Raw genomic sequence first — 8288 nt, 5'->3', positions numbered from 1 at the left:
GAAAAGAAAATGAGAAAATGATGAGTGGATGAGGTTGAAGGTTTGACTAGTTGACCTAGTCAAATCTTTGGCCTCTTGGCAAAACTAGTCCCTCAACTTTGAATCGGGTGCGTTAAATTACCTACACAAGATATTTTGAAACGCGTATTAACGGGAGATGTTATAAACATATAACGGAGTTTGAAATAGTATAAAGGAAAAATAAACGGAAAAAGGCGGGATGTTACACACGATAAGCAATATTTGTTAAGTTAAATTTCAAGAATTTTAAACTATGTTCATACATTCATTCAACCTCGACCAAGTTCCAACGATTCACGAACCATTAAATGAATATGATTATATATGTATATGTGTATATATATTATAACTTGAAACGTAAACAAAATATTAGATTAAATACTTTACATGATTGTATCTGTTTCAAAATGTTTATCAATGTAATTAGAAGATAAGATCAAATGATTGAATTATCAGATATATTGAATTATGATTACAAGTCTCTGTTGAAAGGCCCATGTTGATTTGAAAAAATCTTTCCATTTTAACAATATTCGAGAAATGATAAAGTGATTTATAAATAAGAACAAATTATCAATCATTGAGAACTAGACAAAGGATAGTGGAAGATTGAATCTCATAAAGACTCGATTGATCTATTTAGTTTCAAACGTACAAAAAACGTTTTCAGTTTAAAAGAAACTTTATTATTAAAACGTATATAACTTTTATAAATATCTAGAACCACTTTTGGCAACTCATTACTTAACTAGAATGATAAAGATAACGATATTTATATTTTATTTTATTAAATATATATAACGATTTAAATTAATATTATATATATTTATACTCGTATTATACGTACATAGTTTTATACTTTTACTATACTTAAACTTTACCTTTACTTTATTTTTACTTTACTTTAACTTTAATAATTCATTTTAATAATTCATACTTTAATAATTCACTTTAATAATTCATACTTTAATAATTCACTTTAATAATTCATACTTTAATAATTCACTTTAATAATTCATACTTTAATAATTCAAAAATCTATTATAAATAGAATTCAATAGGTTTCATTATTTCATAGAAACTTGAAAATATTTTTCTCTAAACTCTCTCAATCGATTTACATATATATATTTACTCCGTATTATTTCAAGATATTATTAGTATACATAAAATATTACGACGGAGTGCTGTCCGAGTGATTTCGAAATTGTTTTTCGAGTAGGATAGGATGAAGGAAATTATGGGTTATAGCTATGGAGGTGATTGAGTATGGTTCATGGGTATGCTCGTGAGGTCAATATAGTGTTTATCATTTTCGTTGCGTCTACGTACCTTTCCTGCAATATTGAATCTCAATATTGATACGTGAGTACTCATAATTTAACTTTTACATACTAATAGTGTATCCCTGACTAGTGCTCGAGTATTTAGGATTATGCATGCTTGCACTTTTGATATTGCCCTTAGACAGGTTAGGTTGAATCTTGAATTAGTTACACTTGCGGTTGAGATAAGGTATAAGATATGCATGTCCTTGGAAAGCTAGCGAAAAATTAAGAACTTTTCCTTTAGATATCGAATGGTTTCGATGAACGGATTAGAAGTTATAATCAATTGAATTTTCGATATTTTTATTAAAAATGATTATTATTATCGTCGTTTTTATCGTCGTTCTAGTTTTATCTTATTATTATCATTATTATTATCTTTATCAATAAAAGGGATTTATCATTAAAAATTGTTATTTTTTTTATTTATTACTATCGTTATTATCGTTAAAGTTATAATTAGTATTATTATTATTATTATCCAATTATTATTATTATTATTATTATTATTATTATTATTATTATTATTATTATTATTATTATTATCATTATTAATATATATATCATTATTTAAAAATGGTTATTGTTATTGTTATTATTATTATTACTATATTACCATTAGGATAATTATTAGTATTATCGTTAGTAATGTTATAGTAACTATCATTATTAATATTAGTGTAATTAAAACAAATATTTGTAACACCTAATTATTTTGATTACTATTATTATCATTATTAGGAACACGATATAAAAGACGATTAAAAGCTATTAAACGAAACGATTAGGAATAAATGAGTAAGAGTATCATGATGAAATTAAAATATTATAAGATATTGATTTAGATAAAATTATCGTTCTTATTATTTTTATCATTACTATTATTATTAAAAGTATCGTTAGTATTAAAACTATCATTTTAAAAAAAATTATCATTTTAATAGAAATGTCATTGTTACTATAAATTATCATTATTGTTATTATTTTAAATATAATTATTATTTTTAAAGATAATATTAAAAATTATCGTAAATATTAAAGTTATCATAATTAGAATTATCGTTTTATCATAATGTCATCTTAGTAATTATAAATATTGATATTTTTATAATAATAATTATTATTACAAAATAATACAACTTTTATTTACTATTCATTATAGATATTATTTTATCAAATAAATATGTGATACAAACATATTTTACTACGTGTAATAACTTACTTTAATAATATCTATCATATTATCTTTATGATATTAAATGAACCCTATAAATTTTATTACTTAATATATATAAAAGTATATTTTATTATATAAATTTAATATAAAATTTTATTTATTAATAAATAAATTATATTATTTACTCTAATAAATCTTTTAAAAATATTTAAAAATATAAAACGACGATATTTAAACTATATATTAATCATGTATAGATTTTTGGAAATTATTTTGAGTCAAATTTACTTTTGTTGACTTTTGCATATTAGTCTCGAGCATTAGGATTGTGGTACACTATGACTTGACCTAATTTGTTAGACAAATATTAACCAACACATAAATATATATAATTAATTTAGGTTCGCGAATCCGAGGCCAACCTTGCACTTGTTCAATGACGTTATATGTATTTTTACTACGAAATACAGTATGGTGAGATTCATTTGCTTTTTTACCCTTTATATTTTTGGGACTGAGAATACATGCGCTTTTATAAATGTTTGACGAAATAGACACAAGTAATTGAAACTACATTCTATGGTTGAATTATCGAAATCGAATATGCCCCTTTTTATTAAAGTCTGGTAATCTAAGAATTAGGGAACAGACACCCTAATTGACGCGAATCCTAAAGATAGATCTATTGGGCCTAACAAACCCCGTCCAAAGTACCGGATGCTTTAGTACTTCGAAATTTATATCATGTCCGAAGGAGGATCCCGGAATGATAGGGGATATTCTTATATGTATCTAGTTAATGTCGGTTACCAGGTGTTCACCATATGAATGATTATTTTTGTCTCTATGCATGGGACGTATATTTATGAGAACTGGAAATGAAATTCTTGTGGTCTATTAAAATGATGGAAATAAATGATTATGATAAACTAATGAACTCACCAACCTTTTGGTTGACACTTTAAAGCATGTTTATTCTCAGGTGATAAAGAAATCTTCCGCTGTGCATTTGCTCATTTTAAAGATATTACTTGGAGTCTTTCGTAGCATATTTCGAAGAACATTGCATTCGAGTCATTGAGTTCATCAAAGATTATTATTAAATCAATTTATAGTTGGATAGTGGATATTATGAAATGGTATGCATGCCTGTCAATTTTCGATGTAAAGAATGTTTGTCTTTTAAAAACGAATGCAATGTTTGTAAAATGTATCATATAGAGGTCAAATACCTCGCAATATAATCAACTATTGTGAATCATTTATAATGTATATGAACGGGTCCTTTCAATTGGTATCAGAGCGGTGGTCTTAGCGAACCAGACCTGCATTAGTGTGTCTAACTGATAAGTCGATAGGATGCATTAGTGAGTCTGGACTTCGACCGTGTCTGCATGTCAAAAGTTTTGCTTATCATTTTGTGTCGAAAATTAACTACTTATCATCCTCAGGAAATTACCTGCTTATCATTTTTAGTCTAAGACACGTCTTGCTGCATTGATTGCATGAATAGTGTATAGACAAAAATTCATATCTTAGCATATCTGCTAAATCATATCTTATCGTATCTGTTACTTTAAACTTTGCCTGACATATCCCGCAAAGTCCTCCGTAATCTACGAAATCTTTTGATCTATATATATATATATATATATATATATATATATATATATATATATATATATATATATATATATATATATATATATATATATATATATATATATATATATATATATATATATATATATATATATATATATTCTATGTAATTAGAATACCATCCGTTAGCCAAAATCATTTCATAAAAAAAAAAAAAATCCTTTATCCAATCGTACGAAATGGAATTCGTCATCAGTTCAAGTCACTCAGATTCCGAAATGGAATCCCATTCAAGCTTCGAAAGCAGTGTGACCGGAATAGATCAACCAATCAGTCATCACCAATTCTGGATGAATTGGGGATGGGTTCGTAGCCTCCTCAATCATTGGAGACAAGAAGAAGGTGATCCCTTCCATCCACCACATTGCCCTCTTGATGAAGAACCTGAAGCACTTACCTGCGAACCTGTTCGAAACACCATTTTCTCGCTCATTTCCAGAGTATCTAGTCACGATTAGATATTACATCAAATTTTAGATTTTATTTATCCGCTCGTCCGAACCGACAATCACCCCGGTGTAATAGAAGAAGTCAACGAGCTTCGCGCTCGGGTAGTGGCTTTGGAGAATATGGTGCAGAGATTACAAACACCAGCAGCAGCATCAGCAGCATAACCAATACCACCATCATCAACGCCAACAGTACCATTACCACCTTCAACCACAACCGCGCCGTAAACCTCAACTTCACAATCTGTCCCACGAGCATCAACGTCATTCGCACCATAGATACCAAGGAGTACCAACAACAATAACTGACGAAGTATTAATTCATAACTTCATTGGAGAAACATTTCCGCGGCGATTATGTAATCTCTAAAGTCTTAGAGATTATCTAATCTAGCCCTAACCATAAATCAGTTAAGCGAACCAAAATGATAGAAGGAAGAGTAGAAACCCTGACAAAAATGGCGTGTGATTAACAAGCTAAACTTGCTTTACCAACAGCATCAACAGTACCGTCAGCGTTACCAGCATCGTCAGTACAGTCAACATCTGAATCAACAATACCGATTACATCATAAACTCCGTCAGTTCAAGAATCACTGTGGACATCATTACGAATCAATAACGTGTATATTGTATCAACGAGTTATGAAGAATTAACTCATTCCCTCTGAAGAAATTATATGTATATTATATATATATATTTTGAAATAAATCTTTCCGTGCTAAGCTATTGTGTGTGAATCTTAACTACTCGGTTAATTCATATTACAAATATGCAATAATGTACGTCCTTCGGCCGCAACTTAACCAGCGTTAACTACAATCTCTGTCGCAATTCAACAAATTCCAATTCATAATAAATCAAGTATATATTTGATTTTACACTTTCATCATCGATGTACCCGAAACTTTTCAGATAACATCATTCGTACTTTGAGAAATTCACAAGAATTCCACGAACCGAACATCATACATCAACAAATAACGAAGTATTGATTCATAATTTCAATGTCATTAAAGAAATACTGCGTAAAAGTTATGTACTTTTTAAAGCCTTTAGGGATTATTCAATTCTAGTTTCAACCGTAAATCAAATGAGTTTAATTTAACATTAACTCATTAAATCTATGTTACATCTGAAGAAAATATACATATATATATTTTTATAAAGACTGTAATAAAATTCTTTTGTACAAAATATTAATTGTGAAAATTTTTTAACGGGTAGGTAATACCCGAGAGATATATAAATTCACAATTAATATGTTACATTTTTCGAATCTGATTCAGCAAATCATCCATTATACTCCCTACTTTCACAACAATATACATTCTTTTATAGAAATCAAAACAACCATACTCATTCAAAATTTAATTACATATTCTGATTTTGAAATCTCAAAATTCAACTTGAGATATGACCAAAATCATCACTCTTAGATCCTTACATCTTTCACAAGCTATATTTTGACTTCAAAACTGTGTTAGAACATCAAATGTATGTTAACGATTACAATCTGTGTTCAAACCCTTCGAAAATTTCTGAAGACACTTCGAATGATGAGCAATCGAGATGATGATCCAACCACATGCTACCCACAGTTATGTACCCGAAAAACTCTTGAAACCAAAGTAAAAGTTTAAACAACGTATCCGCTTCAGATTCTTTGGCATTTATTAGCAAAAATAACTTTGCGACTCCTATTCAAAGTAGCCAGTTTTGTCACAGCTCCAGCAAGTCAACTTTGACTTTTCAGTTAGACTAACCTTATTATAACCTTGAGATATACACCATTGTTACCAGGGAACCTTTTACATTCCACCCCATTATTAGCAGATGTACCAACAACTTCATTACCCTTTGACTTTAGCCTCTCCAAAAAGTCATTATAATTATTCATTGAAACTCCATCATTTACTCATTCGCATCTTGTAATGAGAATTGCCAAACGAATCATTGGGAATTAGCAATCAGTATTTTGAAATCTCGCAGCATGTCTACGCCAACAGTTATATGTGTATATATAACGTCTATCTTCTGGACTTAATTTGAATGTGAAGTTTCTGAAAAACACTCCGAACTACGAATTGGTTCTCCGAAAATGGAAAAAAATGCTGATGAAGTAGCAAAAACTATAAACGACTTTAAACGGTAAAAGCTGGATGATAATGATGAAGTGTGCTGGTAAAGCGCAGAAAAAGAGAAGTTTTGGAACTGGAAAACGGATTGAGCAAAGTAGGAAGGAGGCTGTGGACAAATTACAAAGACTGAACCTGACTTCAAAGGATCCAAATGATTCAGTACCTGCTGAAGTCATTAACGAATACCTTGCTCCTGACTCTAAACCCCTGCGGACAATATTCTTCATCATCCTCTGATATTAGAAATTCTAAAATATCATCATATCTTTCATTATAAATATCCTCCATATTTCTGAAGATATTTTCTTAATTTTTCTTATTTGAAATCATTTACCTCTTCGCGCTATCTGTATTACATCATAAAAGAAACTATTTTAGTTTCTAAATTCTGAAACATTCAAGTTTAAAATAGGAATATTTTGAAGTAGTGTTGGGAAGTGAAGCATGAATTAGTATAATATAATGACACTTGATCAATGTGATTATATTACAGTAAGTCATGCTGAGTTTCTAAATGGAACGTGATAATTCACAGATCATAATATCATCATGTGCCATGTTATACGACTCTTGTATTCTATTTAACCTCTAAAATATAAAGAAAATATTTCTTGATGATTCGGCCTTTTCCAAGGTATTCTAGTAATTTGACAAGTCAAGATCGTGCCATCACAATTTCCTTCCTAGAACATTAACAATGTTCATTCTGAAATTCATATATGTGAATTCTAGCCCATTACAAGCGGTGCTTAATCGCAAGAAGAAGAAACGAAAGGACAAAACTCCGAAATAGAAATTGGGGTATAAATTGTAGCAAATAAAAGAGAGCATTAACTGTGAATGATAATGATTATAGAAGACAGAAGCAGAGACTTTGAAATATAAGGGAACATATAAAGCCCAACGACAAACCAGAAATTATAAACCATATATATCGATGCATATAGCAATATAAAGACACGGGAGAACTAGAAACACTATAAACCCAAGAGTATAGTAGAAGTAAATAGATTCTTCCGGCGGTAGATGAAAAAGAAGAATGACCGATATGAAAGTTAGAAGTATATCGAGAATCAGAACTGGATGGAGCATATTGATGAATACTTTAAAATACGAGTTGAGGGGAAAATAATAGAAGGTGATGAAACATGACTAGGAACTTAGAAATCAACAGATTTAACTCACACAATGGCGGAATAAGTGAATCAAACCCTCTAGTGAATAGGTTAAGTTTTTTTTTTTGATTAATTTAGTCAAACCACAACTAAATCAAGTGTGATTAGATCAACACCTAGAGCTATTATTCACCACCTGGGTGATTTGGACTGAGAGAGAATCGGAGGAGCTCACTAGATCTGAGTGTGTGTAACAAATGAGAGGCTTAACCTAAAATGAAGAACATAAGACTTTATATACCCCTGCTGTTGACTCACCCATACGATTCATTCATCACACGTACGAGTTGGTTTCATCAGCCGTACGGGTGATCACTCACTCGTGTCTTCTCAT

This window comes from Rutidosis leptorrhynchoides, chromosome 6 (genome assembly GCF_046630445.1).
Source record: "Rutidosis leptorrhynchoides isolate AG116_Rl617_1_P2 chromosome 6, CSIRO_AGI_Rlap_v1, whole genome shotgun sequence".
In the NCBI taxonomy this organism is placed as follows: Eukaryota; Viridiplantae; Streptophyta; class Magnoliopsida; order Asterales; family Asteraceae; genus Rutidosis; species Rutidosis leptorrhynchoides.
This window is presented reverse-complemented; position numbering follows the sequence as displayed.